The sequence below is a fragment of the Dendrobates tinctorius genome, unplaced genomic scaffold (genome assembly GCF_039654945.1).
Source record: "Dendrobates tinctorius isolate UK_male_01 unplaced genomic scaffold, ASM3965494v1 ptg000196l, whole genome shotgun sequence".
Taxonomy (NCBI): Eukaryota; Metazoa; Chordata; class Amphibia; order Anura; family Dendrobatidae; genus Dendrobates; species Dendrobates tinctorius.
Window position 1 is genome coordinate 15946632 of NW_027361863.1, and position 15545 is coordinate 15962176.

At 42.3% G+C, this 15545-nt stretch overlaps 1 protein-coding gene across 2 annotated transcripts in view; it reads left to right on the forward strand.

The window, feature by feature from the left end:
• SCNN1A (sodium channel epithelial 1 subunit alpha) overlaps positions 1 to 15545 on the forward strand; it is a 122679-nt gene that overhangs the window by 20233 nt on the left and 86901 nt on the right. The window lies entirely within an intron of this gene.

Consider the following 15545-nt stretch of genomic DNA (forward strand, 5'->3'; position numbering starts at 1 on the left):
AGGAGTAGAGATTACTGAATATGTTCGGAACCGGTCATCAAACATACATTCGGCACAAATAGTGTTCGAATACGGCACGAATATATCAAAATCATATTCGGGGACAAAAAACAAACAAATTTGCGCATCTCTTGTAGTAACATTACAAGGATTTTTCTCTGAGTTCTCCATTTTCTTGGTGCTATATAAGTAAGTATAATAACTACACCTCTAAAAACGGTAATGTGATATCACAAGGAAGAGAATTGAACTTTGTATATAATCTACTTGTCAACATGCTGTGCATTGTCTCGAGACGGGAACTGTCAACAGAGAATTTCAATCGTCCATCCACCGAGTGAGAAACCTGTTGAAAGAGTAAAGTATCCCGGAAATATACAAAAGAAATCAAAAGACTTATTGACTGTCACCATGTTTATTGATTGGCACCAACTCATTTCCACATGGCTAGACACAGATCATGACTACTGACATCGGTCTGTTGTGTTTTTAGGGTTCATAGTCTCAATCACCTGTTTCAGACTTTCATAGTCTCAATCACCTGTTTCAGACTTACAAATAAAAGTCAAAAACAAAATCTATCGGGAGTGTAGGAGGAAACCCACCAAATAGGTGGAGAACATGCAAACTTATCCAGGACCTTAGTGCTGTAGAGTTACTGTTGTAGCCATTAGGCAACCTAAAATTCTTGCTAGAGGAGACCATGCGGGTTGAAGTATTCTCTCTTTCAGCAGTCTCCTCAAAATGGTGATCATGTTGCCCTTAAAATGAAAAGAGGGGTCAAAGCTGCATGGACAACAAAGCATAAAGTCAAAGGGTCGTCTGCAGTATTTAGATGAACATGGGTTCTTCCCTTTCCTAAGCAACTGTTTAATTCTAATGTACCGTCTAACCAGTGTCAATCAAGTATTACACAGTTTTCTTTGAAGTTAGTGGACTGCACATGTACAGTGGGGCAAAAAAGTATTTAGTCAGTCAGCAATAGTGCAAGTTCCACCACTTAAAAAGATGAGAGGCATCTGTAATTTACATCATAGGTAGACCTCAACTATGGGAGACAAACTGAGAAAAAAAAATCCAGAAAATCACATTGTCTGTTTTTTTTTCATTTTATTTGCATATTATGGTGGAAAATAAGTATTTGGTCAGAAACAAGCAATCAAGACTTCTGGCTCTCACAGACCCGTAACTTCTTCTTTAAGAGTCTCCTCTTTCCTCCACTCATTACCTGTAGTAATGGCACCTGTTTAAACTTGTTATCAGTATAAAAAGACACCTGTGCACACCCTCAAACAGTCTGACTCCAAACTCCACTATGGTGAAGACCAAAGAGCTGTCAAAGGACACCAGAAACAAAATTGTAGCCCTGCACCAGGCTGGGAAGACTGAATCTGCAATAGCCAACCAGCTTGGAGTGAAGAAATCAACTGTGGGAGCAATAATTAGAAAATGGAAGACATACAAGACCACTGATAATCTCCCTCGATCTGGTGCTCCACGCAAAATCCCACCCCGTGGGGTCAGAATGATCACAAGAACGGAGAGCAAAAATCCCAGAACCACGCGGGGGGACCTAGTGAATGAACTGCAGAGAGCTGGGACCAATGTAACAAGGCCTACCATAAGTAACACACTACGCCACCATGGACTCAGATCCTGCAGTGCCAGACGTGTCCCACTGCTTAAGCCTGTACATGTCTGGGCCCGTCTGAAGTTTGCTAGAGAGCATTTGGATGATCCAGAGGAGTTTTGGGAGAATGTCCTATGATCTGATGAAACCAAACTGGAACTGTTTGGTAGAAACACAACTTGTCGTGTTTGGAGGAAAAAGAATACTGAGTTGCATCCATCAAACACCATACCTACTGTAAAGCATGGTGGTGGAAACATCATGCCTTGGGGCTGTTTCTCTGCAAAGGGGCCAGGACGACTGATCCGGGTACATGAAAGAATGAATGGGGCCATGTATCGTGAGATTTTGAGTGCAAACCTCCTTCCATCAGCAAGGGCATTGAATATGAAACGTGGCTGGGTCTTTCAACATGACAATGATCCAAAGCACACCGCCAGGGCAACAAAGGAGTGGCTTCATAAGAAGCATTTCAAGGTCCTGGAGTGGCCTAGCCAGTCTCCAGATCTCAACCCTATAGAAAACCTTTGGAGGGAGTTGAAAGTCCGTGTTGCCAAGCGAAAAGCCAAAAACATCACTGCTCTAGAGGAGATCTGCATGGAGGAATGGGCCAACATACCAACAACAGTGTGTGGCAACCTTGTGAAGACTTACAGAAAACGTTTGACCTCTGTCATTGCCAACAAAGGATATATCACAAAGTATTGAGATGAAATTTTGTTTCTGACCAAATACTTATTTTCCACCATAATATGCAAATAAAATGAAAAAAAACAGACAATGTGATTTTCTGGATTTTTTTTTCTCAGTTTGTCTCCCATAGTTGAGGTCTACCTATGATGTAAATTACAGACGCCTCTCATCTTTTTAAGTGGTGGAACTTGCACTATTGCTGACTGACTAAATACTTTTTTGCCCCACTGTAATTCATAGAGTTGAGCAAAATGATTTTCAGAACCCTGGTCCAGCGGCCACGTTGGTAGTCCATAACCATTGGACAAGAACCCTGTAAACCTCCTCTTACCCACTGTTACTCCTTAGTGCCTCTTATGAGTATTTGTTCCAATGTGATGCCATAAACAATGATGACCTTGCAGTGGACCTACTAATCAGAATAAGAGGACCCGAGGATGCCAGCAGGTCAGAGAAGATTTGAACGTTTCTGGTTCGGCAGCCACAGACTAATGAAGTAATCACTGGACCAGAAAATCTTTTTTGCTCAACTTTAGTAAATCATGAAGGTGTTTTGTCCAACAAAGAGAAGTGAAGACTCTAGGGTGGGAGGACACCCACTATTAGCTCAGAAACCCCTACAGTTGTGGCCAAAAGTATTGACATCCCTGCAATTCTGTCAGATAATACTCAGTTTCTTCCTGAAAATGATTGCTAACACAAATTCTTTGGTACTATTATCTTCATTTAATTTGTCTTAAATGAAAAAACACAAAAAGAATTGTCCTAAAGCCAAATTGGATATAATTCCACATCAAACATAAAAAAGAGGGTGGACAAAAGTATTGGCACTGTTCGAAAAATCATGTGATGCTTCTCTAATTTGTGTAATTAACATCACCTGTAACTTACCTGTGGCACCTAACAGGTGTTGGCAATAACTAAATCACACTTGCAGCCAGTTGACATGGATTAAAGTTGACTCAACCTCTGTCCTGTGCCCTTGTGTGTACCACATTGAGCATGGAGAAAAGAAAGAAGACCAAAGAACTGTCTGAGGACTTGAGAAACCAAATTGTGAGGAAGCATGAGCAATCTCAAGGCTACAAGTCCATCTCCAAAGACCTGCATGTTCCTGTGTCTACCGTGTGCAGTGTCATCAAGAAGTTTAAAGCCCATGGCACTGTGGCTAATCTCCCTAGATGTGGACGGAAAAGAAAAATTCACAAGAGATTTCGACGCAAGATTGTGTGGATGTTGGATAAAGAACCTCGACTAACAGCCAAATAAGTTCAAGCTGCCCTGCAGTCCGAGGGTACAACAGTGTCAACCCGTACTATCCGTCGGCGTCTGAATGAAAAGGGACTGTATGGTAGGAGACCCAGGAAGACCTCACTTCTTACCCCGAGACATATAAAAGCCAGGCTGGAGTTTGCCAAAACTTACCTGAAAAAGCCTAAAACGTTTTGGAAGAATGTTCTCTGGTCAGATGAGACAAAAGTAGAACTTTTTGGGCAAAGGCATCAACATAGAGTTTACAGGAGAAAAAAAGAGGCATTCAAAGAAAAAACACGGTCCCTGCAGTCAAACATGGTGGAGGTTCCCCTTGCTTTGCTGCCTCTGGCACTGGACTGCTTGACCGTGTGCATGGCATTATGAAGTCTGAAGACTACCAACAAATTTTGCAGCATAATGTAGGGCCCAGTGAGAGAAAGCTGGGTCTCCCTCAGAGGTCATGGGTCTTCCAGCAGGACACTGACCCAAAACACACTTCAAAAAGCACTAGAAAATGGTTTGAGAGAAAGCACTGGAGACTTCTAAGGTGGCCAGCAATGAGCCCAGACATGAATCCCATAGAACACCTGTGGAGAGATCTAAAAATGGCAGTTTGGAGAAGGCACCCTTCTAATATCAGGGACCTGGAGCAGTTTGCCAAAGAAGAATGGTCTAAAATTCCAGCAGAGCAATGTAAGAAACTCATTGATGTTTACCGGAAGCGGTTGGTCGCAGTTATTTTGGCTAAAGGTTGTGCAACCAAGTATTAGGCTGAGGGTGCCAATACTTTTGTCTGGCCCATTTTTGGAGTTTTGTGTGAAATGATCAATGTTTTGCTTTTTGCTTCATTCTCTTTTGTGTTTTTTCATTTAAGACAAATTAAATGAAGATAATAATACCAAAGAATTTGTGATTGCAATCATTTTCAGGAAGAAACTGAGTATTATCTGACAGAATTGCAGGGGTGTCTATACTTTTGGCCACAACTGTAGTTGGATATTAGATATCCTCTAACTTTAAATATCATCAAAAGGAACTGAAGATGCCAAACAGACATCATTCTGGGCACAATTACCTTCTGAGGCATAAACGACAGCTCAGTGCTCAGGTCAGAAGGTAAAGTAATTCCTGGAACACAAGGGTCTCTGATCTTTCATTCAGAAAATAGTGAAGTCTAAATACATGGTTGTATGAATTCGCCCTTTATGATTCCTCATACTGACACCCTAAGAAAAAAAATACTTTTGCCATATTTCCCGGTTTCGAGGTTGTGCCATAGGATGCCAGCAGTATACTACGGTAATTTTTACGTAAAACTTTTTTTATATAGTTATATTTTTTACTATACTTTTTTTAAAAAAAAAAAAGATTATCAGAAAACTGTTGCAATTAGAGATAAAGTTATTGTGTTAGGGTTCTGAACTTCTGATCTCAACAAAAAAATGCAGAAAAGTTTGATGAAAATGCCCTGGAGGTGGCTGAGGAGAGAGGAGCTGGAAAATACTGGATTGGGTACAATTTGTGACAGCAATGAGGGCCACCTTTCAGGATGAGAACAGGTAGTTGACAAGATACTTCAAAACTTGCTTCAGGATATATGTAGCAGAAAGTAACTGTGGAAAATCTTATCTTGGTCATATCTTGAACTGTACAGAGTCAATTAGTTTATCTGAGAAAATGACATCTCATATTGTGATCTGGCCATGATGCAAATCAAGTGTAACACTGACTTTCTCAACCACAGCGGCCTTATAAATATGAGGCATTCTGTTCACCAATCTTGATGAAGAGTGCGCTGGAGTAAAATGGTCCAAGTTCATTAAAAGATGTGCGCCTCTTAAGGAATATGGGGCATCTTTCAGCTGCCGAGCAAGAAACATCCTGCAGTCAGGGAGTGGAGAACATCTCTGGTGTCATTTATGTCACTTAAATGATGATGATGATGATGATGAAGGTGGCGGCCGTGCTCGGTCATACCCCCTCTAAGTTAAAAAAGTTGTCAGAGCTTCAAGGGACTGGCGTAAAAGCTTCAAAAGTTGCAAAATGATTGCATAACTATGAATTGTGCAACAATTTTGTAACTTATCAATGTTTTACACCAGAATTCTTGTGAAAACTTATGAATTGACCCCACGGTGTTCAGATTGTGTTTGATAGTTGGCGTTGTTCTCAGGGAAACAAATTCAAAACATTTTTGTGTCAGCACCCCAATATATTTGGTCAGTTTTGTGCAACTGTGGAGTGATACAGTGATCGCTGCCGGCATAAAGACATTATTTTGTGGCAGACGGATTCTCCAACCTACAAGTATGATGTTGTAGATGTGTTGTAGAGTATTTTATTACTTTTTATGTTCTTTACTCTTAGTAGTGAGGCTATGATGAATAGTATTTAATTGGTTGTCCAGACTTGGGGTAAAAGTCTGCAGGCATTCTATGTGACTTCTGAATCCTGACAGCATGCCGAGTGCGCACTGTCAGGATTCTCCAGTGTTGCCAATGCGAGCAAGCAATCAAGTGCCGATTAGATATGTTCATCTTCTCTCAGTAAAGGCGCACTGAGAGGACAAGCACTTTTCTTACATGACCGCCCTGTCACACAGCAGTACAGGAGAATCCTGACAGTGTGCGCACCACAGGATTCACATAGAGTGACGGCAGACTTTTATCTAAAGCCTGGACAACACTTTCAGCATGGTGTCTATTATTTGGAGAAAATATAGAGGGGTTATTATAGGTCATAGCAGTGGAACTGTCTCTACAATACCCTTGTCATGATGACTAGGCAGCTAGAATGCTTGAATCAATGGCAATTATATGGCATTTTACCAGAAGCTAAATATTAGGGGAGAAGGGAATGTAGTTGCATCCTGGTCCTGGGAATTTGTACACTGGACATTTTTATCGAAATGATATCCAAAGGAACATGCACTAGAAATGAACGGCATGCGCAGTCGCCTCATCATTCTGGTGGTGATCGAGCCCTATTGGAGCCAGAGGTGGGACAAATGGGACATATTGTAATATGGACATGGTAGGTGATGGCTCTTTATCAGATATTGAATTAGAACTCGGGAGCTTCAGGTGTCACCTCTTGACCTGATAATACACCGGAGAAATAATCTGATTATATTCATGTGTTCATTGTCTATCCGGGACCTGAGCTGCCTGACGGATGTCTCCAGCCAAGCTGATATTGTTTCTATAAATAAAGTAATGATATACTCTGTCGTATGTTGCATTGGGAACACGTTACTTCTGGATGATTCATCAGTAATAACCTGCCCGTCCACTTACTGTGATGTAGCAGATGCCGCCTTTCAACACGTGGAAAATGTTGTCCTACATCCTATTCTGGTGACAAATACTCCTGCTTCTATTTAAGATGTTCCTATTCTTTCACCTAAAACCTCTAGAGAAGCAGGGTTTTGTTGCCCTCATCGACCCCAGGTACCTGTGTACCTATGAGTCTAATATATCCAAGAACTGTCCCAATTCTCAGCCTCTGTAACTTGACATCCATTGTCTTTGAATGAGCAATACCTCTTCATCTGCACTGCATTATATCAGCACTATAGGTGTTGGAACTCCCTTCTCTACTCACTTCTAAGTACCATTTTTTTCCTACCCTGCTCTGAAACAAAAGCCTACCATTCTGTTATTCCTGTATGCAGTTTGACAGACAGGAGAGACAAAATCCGGCCCCACCTCCTGTAATATGACAAGATCGGGCCTCATTTCCTGGAGTAAGAGAAGATCCGACCCCTCTTCCTGTAGTAAGAGAAGATCAGGTCCCACCTCCTGTAGTATAACAAGTTTCGGCCCCACCTCCTGGAGTAAGACAAATTTCGGCCCCACTTCCTGTACGGCCCCACCTCCTGTAGAAAGACAAGATCCGACCCTCCTAATGTAGTATAGCAAGATCCAGCCCCACCTCCTGTAGTATAACAAGATCCAGCCCCACCTCCTACAGTATAAGAAAATCCGGCCTCACCTCCTGTAGTAAGACAAGATCCGGTCCCACCTCTTGTAGTATTACAAGATCCGATCCCACCACCTGTAGTATAACAAGATCGAGCCCCACCTCCTATAGTATAACAAGATCTGGCATCACCTCCTGTAGTAAGACAAGATCCGGTCCCACCTCTTGTAGTAAGACAAAATCTGACCCCACCTCCTGTAGTATAACAAGATCCAGCCTCACCTCCTGTAGTAAGACAAGATACGGTCCCACCTCTTTTAGTAAGACAAAATCCGACCCCACCTCCTGTAGTATAACAAGATCCGGCCCCACCTGTAGTATAACAAGATCCGGCCTCACCTTCTGTAGTAAGACAAGATCCGGCCTCACATCCTGGAGTAAGACAAAATCCAGCTCCACCTCCTGGAGTAAGACAAGATCCGGCCCCACCTCCTGTAGCAAGACCAGATCCGGCCCCACCTCCTGTAGTAAGACCAGATCCGGCCCTACCTCCTGTAGTAAGACCAGATCCGGCCCCACCTCCTGTAGTAAGACCAATCCGTCCTCATCTCCTGTAGTAAGACAATATCCAACCCCTCCTCCTGTAGTATAACAAGATCCGTCCCCACCTCCTGTAGTAAGACAAGATGACATGGAAATTTATATGGGTAGATTTACCCCTGTGTGTACTGTGGCCTGCCCAAATTAGACAGAGTCCTATTGAGCGCTCAAGGAAGGAAAGATGCCACACCTGGTTAGCAGCAATACCTTCCAGCAAAACTCTGGAAATTTTATTGAATATACTTGGTTTTATCAGTTCGTACAAAGGAGTGGCTACTCATTAACATAAACGCTGAACTTCTTATCTAATTGGTCAGTTTAAATACATGAACATGTATGGGTGTCCGGCATGGGGTTACTTAAGCATCAGATGATTTACTTGCGATGTCAGCAAGACTCCAGTATCGGCTTTGACCATCTGTCCTAACTTCTTCTTGTGTGTGTGTCTGGGACAAATGTCACAAGACAATGCTATCATGAGATCACATCAGCTCCCCAGACTCTCTCATGGGGGGGCAGGAGGTCATTTCCACCAACTAGTTATAGAGTTCAAACTGTAAATATGTATCTGTGTGCATATAAGAGTATATAAGTATATAGCAGTATATGGAGTATATAGCCTATAGCAGGCAAGTGAGATCTATATGAAATACATATACCTATACATTTCCATAACAAAGATATGGTCCCACCTCTTTTAGTAAGACAAAATCCGACCCCACCTCCTGTAGCATAACAAGATCCGGCCTCACCTTCTGTAGTAAGACAAGATCCGGCCCCACATCCTGGAGTAAAAAAAATCCAGCTCCACCTTCTGTAGTAAGACAAGATCCGGCCCCACCTCCTGTAGCAAGACCAGATCCGGCCCTACCTCCTGTAGCAAGACCAGATCTAGCCCCACCTCCTGTAGTATAACAAGATCCGACCTCTGCTCCTGGAGTAAGACAAGATCCAGCCCCACCTCCTGTAGTAAGACCAGACTCAGCCCCACCTCCTGTAGAAGACCAGATCATGCCCCACCTCCCGTAGTATAACAAGATCCGGCCTCACCTCCTGTAGTAAGACAATATCTGACCCCTACTCCTGTAGTATAACAAGATCCGGCCCCACCACCTGTAGTATTAAAAGATCCGGCCCCACCTCCTCTAGTATAACAAGTTCCGGCCCAACTTCCTGTAGTATAACAAGATCCGGCCCCACCTTCCATACTATAATAAGATCCGACCTCACCTTCTGTAGTAAGACAAAATCCAGCCCCACCTCCTGGAGTAAGACAAGATCCGTCCCACCTCCTGTAGTAAGACTAGATCCAGCCCCACCTACTGTAGTATAACAAGATGTGGCCACACCTCCTGTAGTGTAACAAGATCTGGCCCCACCTCCTGTAGTATGACAAGATCCGACCCCTCCTGCTGGAGTAAGACAAGATCCAGCCCCACCTCCTGTAGCAAGACCGTATCCGGCCCCACATCCTGTAGTAAGACAAGATCCGGCCTCACATCCTGGAGTAAGACAAAATCCAGCTCCACCTCCTGGAGTAAGACAAGATCCGGCCCCACCTCCTGTAGCAAGACCAGATCTGGCCCCACCTCCTGTAGTAAGACCAGATCCGGCCCCACCTCCTGTAGTAAGACCAGATCCGGCCCCACCTCCTGTAGTAAGACAATATCCAACCCCTCCTCCTGTAGTAAGACAATATCCAACCCATCCTCCTGTAGTATAACAAGATCCGTCCCCACCTCCTGTAGATACGGTCCCACCTCTTTTAGTAAGACAAAATCCGACCCCACCTCCTGTAGTATCTGGCCCCACCTCCTAGAGTAACACCAGATCCGTCTCCACCTCCTGGAGTAAGACCAGATCCGGCCCTATCTCCTGGAGTAAGACAAAATCCAGCCCCACCTCCTGGAGTAACACGTGATCCAGCCTCACCTCCTGGAGTAAGATAAGATCCAGCCCCGCCTCCTCGAGTAGGACAAGATCTGGCCCCACCTCCTGGAGTAAGACAAGATCCAGCCCCACCTCCTGGATTAAGACAAGATCCGGACCCACTTCTCTTTGAGAGACAAAGACCTTTCCTCACTTCCTGTAGACAGAATAAAGCCCACCCCCATTCCTTGCAGAGAACCAAAGCCCCATCCCTTTTCCCTTAGAGAAATAAAGTCTTGCCCCACTTTCTGTAGAGACAAAGACCCATCCCACTTTCCTTCAGAGAAACAAAATATGCCCACATTTCCTTTAAAGAGAAAAGCCTCACCCCCACTTCTTGTAAATGTAGGGGTGACCGACATGGGGGGTGACCCACTTCTTGCCGCAGACAAACACGAGACTGAGACAGAATTTGTATTCAACAGGTCTATTTTTATTGGCCGTCTATCTGACGACCACAGCAATTCACCACAGCAGCTTCACACTTCTCTTGTAGACAGGCCCGGGTACCTTCACATCTTTCTAGTCGTGGCGTCCTTCGTGGCTCTTTTCACTGTGGCTGCCCTAGGCACATCCACCACAGCGCTTCACCAATCTGAGTACGCAGTCCGTTTGGTACCCCCAGGGTGTCTTCGTATGCGGCTACTGTCCTCTGGGCCACCCCCCGTGACCACCTCAACTGTCAGTCCCCTACAGAGCCTTTCTACTGTCTCTTTCTCCTCAGCAGAATTTCCTCTCTACTGTGCTCCTATCACTAACTGACCTTCCAGAACCTTCCATCAGCCTTTTATACTCCCAGTCCTGGTAACTCCACCCACCATCACCTGACAGTTTCTTTGACCAATGGCAGTTATTCAGCCCCACTCTTACACTCTCCACTGCCCTCTAATGGTCAAACTATAATATGGCACCCATTCTCTTTTTCTCAGCGGTTCCACACCGATGCCGCACTACACCTCTGCCTCTCACTACAGGCAGGTCTGACCGTCAGTCCAACTTCCCTACATAAAGACAAAGCCCTACCCACATTTCTTTTATAAAGACAAAGCCCACTCCCACTTCCTGTATATAGACAAAAATCTTCCCCATTTCCTTTAGAGAAACAAAGACCCACAACACTTCCTGTATAGATCCAAAGCCTCTCCTTCACTTCCTGTAGAAAGACAAATCCCCACCCCCACTTTCTTTAGACAGGTAAAGCCTCAACCCCCAATGACCTGAACTCCTGCACCTGGCTGGGGTTGCATTGCAAAACTAAGCCAGTTGTCCATTAAGAGATCTAGAAAAAACTGAAACCTATTTCCCAACTCTTCTAGTACGTCCAAAAACACTCCCAGAAATAAGGGAGATTCCTGTGACTCCCAGAAGAGTTTGCATATCTTGTGGGTGCTGCTGAGACTTCCCAAAAAGCAGCATTTGTGGAAAGTGTAAAATGAAGACCTGTCATCCGAGTGCACATTCAGGAGGCATGGAAGTACCGTAAAGGAGACAGAGCTGAAAACAGGTGTGGCTTTGGGGAAAATGTTTTCCTCTGCACATGACTTTCAGTTGAAGGTCATCAATAAAAGTTGTCAAGTATAGCTGAATGACAATCCCTGCAGGAGCTGTACTGTCAGTCAAACTTGTGGTAAACACTTTTCCAAGATGAACAGATATATATGTAATCCTTGAAGAAAACAGGTCACACTCCACGGGATGAATTATTCAAATTTATTGACACATATACATTACATGTCAGGGTCGGGAGGGTGACATCTAGAGTGCAAAAGACTGACAACGGCCGTTTCGCGCTGCTCAAGCGCTTCAATGGGTCAAACATTAGAAGGAAGTGAAGGATTCATATGTGAAACACGTATGACAATCCCTCCTCCTTACACAGCTGCTGTCTAATGACATGAGTGAATTAAAAACATGTGAGAGTACTTTTAAGCTTCCACAGAACATACACTATAATAACAAACATACATGAATGAATATCATGGCTATGGAGATTTATGAATGCATTACTAATTTATCAAAATAACAAATTGCGGGAGAATATCTCTTATTTTCACTCAAAAAACATGCTGCCGCACAAGAAAAAAGTGCCTTTATATAACATTATCCAATACTTGACACTACAAAGGGAAGATTATTACTCCACACTTCGCTTGCATCCATTTTTAATTGTAATTCTATTATTCATATTATGCAGAACAACCTAGAAACAGGTGTTCAATTTCTATATAATATTAGCAATATGAATACATGAATATTTAAAGGCAGATATTACTACTAAATCTCCACTCAAATAACACTTCATGTGTCCATACACCTACAAAACTAATGCAAGTGAAAACATCATTTGAAGATTACAAATCTAATGGGAATATCTTTATCTATATCTTCTCACCGAACTCTGTGAATAGAAAAACTGTCAGATAACTATAAACATGCAAGAAAACTCCAAACTCGCTATCAACTGTGCATATCATAAAAATATTTTTACAAGAAAATAGCCATGTCGATCCTATCATTAAATCCTAACGGACCTGTTGCTTGTGTGTCCATAATCCATCTAGAGTCTCGTCTCAATAGTATTTGATTCAAATTCCCTCCCTGGGGAGGTAACACTACCTTTTCTAAACCAGCAAAGGAAAGAACACTAGGATCCTTCCCATGTATCTCCCTCACATAATTAATCAAACGTGGAACCCCTTTCCCTGTATTAATCGATTTAAAATGTTCCCGAAATCGAACATATAGGGGACGTATTGTTTTACCTATATAGAAGAAACGGCATGTACAAAAAACTACATAAACTACATGATCCGTTTTACATGTAATTAAGTCCGAAACCGTATGTCGAACTGCAGCCATCTGAAGTGTACGGTCAATACAATAATATCTACAGTATGGACAGTGTCCACACCTGTAATTCCCTTTAGGGATTGCTTTATTCAACCAAGTATCGCGTTTTGTCACTAACCGGTTCTTTACCAGTATATCTCGAATTCTAGTACTGCGTTTACACGTCCCAATAGGTCCTCTCGATACTGTGTCACTAAGATCTCTATCTTGTTCTAATATGTGCCAATTCTTTCTTATTGCCGATCTTATCTGACGATCTATAGAACCATAACGAAAACAAAAAGTAAATCTCTTTTCTTTCTGAACTTTCTTACATTGCTGAAACACCATTCCCTTATTAGCCACTTCCCGTTGGGATTTCACTTTTTCCAATGTGCTATTCAATAATGAATCAGGATAACCACGTTGCTGAAGCCTATTATACATTTCTCTAGATTGTTTCTCAAAACCCTCTACAGTATTATTTAGTCGATGAACTCTCAAAAACTGACTATATGGTAATGAATTAACTGTATATGATGGATGAAAACTGTCATAGCGTAATATAGAATTAGTTGCTAACGGTTTCCTATATACTGATGTACAAATTTGATTATTTCATATCTCTAATAGTACATCTAAAAATTCTAATTTCATCCCCCCCAAAATTATAAGTGAAAAACATGTTCATTTGATTGACTGTATTTAGATAGCTAACAAATTCCTCAAAAATTTCTTTGGAGCCTTCCCAGATTATGAACACGTCATCTACATATCTAAGCTAGAGTCTGATGTGTTGAAAAAATTTTTTACATTGTAGATGTATCTTTCCTCAAAAACACCTAAAAATAAATTCGCGAATGTACATGATACCAGGGTACCCATTGCAGTACCTACATTCTGCCGGTACCATGTAGAATCAAATGTGAAAGCATTATGCGTTAATATAAAGTTCATAGCATCACAAACAAACTCTATAAAGCCCTGCTCTTTTCCTGTCGTCTCGAGTATCTCTCTAATTGTGTCAACACCCAATCTCTGGGGAATCCTCGTGTAGAGACTCTCGACATCTATAGATGCCAAACAAAAGCCTTGTTGCCATGTAAAGTTATGTATCTCATGTAAAAAGGCTTTTGTATCCTTTATATATGAAGGGATCTGGACTAACAATGGTCGCAATAGCCACTCTACATATTGTGATAAAGACTCTGTAACCGATCCTATCCCGGATACGATAGGGCGACCCAGAGGACAGGAGGGGGATTTTATGTAATTTAGGTACATGGTACCAATGAGGACGAATAGGAAATTCCGGTATTAGTTTCTCCGCCTTCTTCTCAGATATTACATGATGTATAACATATTTTCTAAGTTAATTCCTCAAATCTCTAATGTATTTTGATGTGGGGTCTGCCTTTAACTCTGTATATGTAACAGTGTCAGATAGTTGTCGATGTGCTTCTGACATGTACATCTCTCTCGGTAATAATACTGTATTGCCACCTTTATCTGAAGGTCTCACTATCGTATCTGACCATGTTCTGATCTCTTTCATGGCTTGTCTTTCTAATACTGTCAAATTAGAGGGCACTGTCGGATATACTACTGCTTCAATATCTTGTATAACTTGCCTATCAAATATGTCAATTAAGTTACCCGGTGATATTGGAGGCATATACTGTGAAGATACTCCTCCTGTGAATGGTGTACTTATGGAATATGAATCATATCCTTTATTCTCTTCACCTTCATTGAGTGGAGATTTAGTAGTAATATCTTCCTTTAAATATTCATGTATTCATATTGCTAATATCATATAGAAATTGAACACCTGTTTCTAGGTTGTTCTGCATAATATGAATAATAGAATTACAATTAAAAATGGATGCAAGTGAAGTGTGGAGTAATAATCTTCCCTTTGTAGTGTCAACTATTGGATAATGTTATATAAAGGCACTTTTTCCTTGTGCGGCAGCATGTTTTTTGAGTGAAAATAAGAGATATTCTCCCGCAATTTGTTATTTCGATAAATTAGTAATGCATTCATAAATCTCCATAGCCATGATATTCATTCATGTATGTTTGTTATTATAGTGTATGTTCTGTGGAAGCTTAAAAGTACTCTCACATGTTTTTAGTTCACTCATGTCATTAGACAGCAGCTGTGTAAGGAGGAGGGATTGTCATACGTGTTTCACATATGAATCCTTCACTTCCTTCTAATGTTTGACCTGTTGAAGCGCTTGAGCAGCGCGAAACGGCCGTTGTCAGTCTTTTGCACTCTAGATGTCACCCTCCCGACCCTGACATGTAATGTATATGTGTCAATAAATTTGAATAATTCATCCCATGGAGTGCGACCTGTTTTCTTCAAGGATTTCAGACGTGATTGCTTCGATGTCAAGCACCCGGGATCTATGTGTTGGTTCACTGATTGCCGGACATTACCAGCAAGTACACGGTAACAGCGGTGCCGTCCGCGTTTTCTTTTGTGGTGGTTAGATGTATATGTAACGGCGACCAGGGCTGTTGTAATTTTGGCAAACAGGGACTGCTCGGTCACACCCTGGCCCTCCGTCACATAAATACATTGTCCCTTCTGTTGTGCATTTGATGGTTCACTTACTTGCACATCAGAGTCCACTCCGGTCTGCTGGGGCCTTCTTCCTTTAAGTACCACGCAATGACA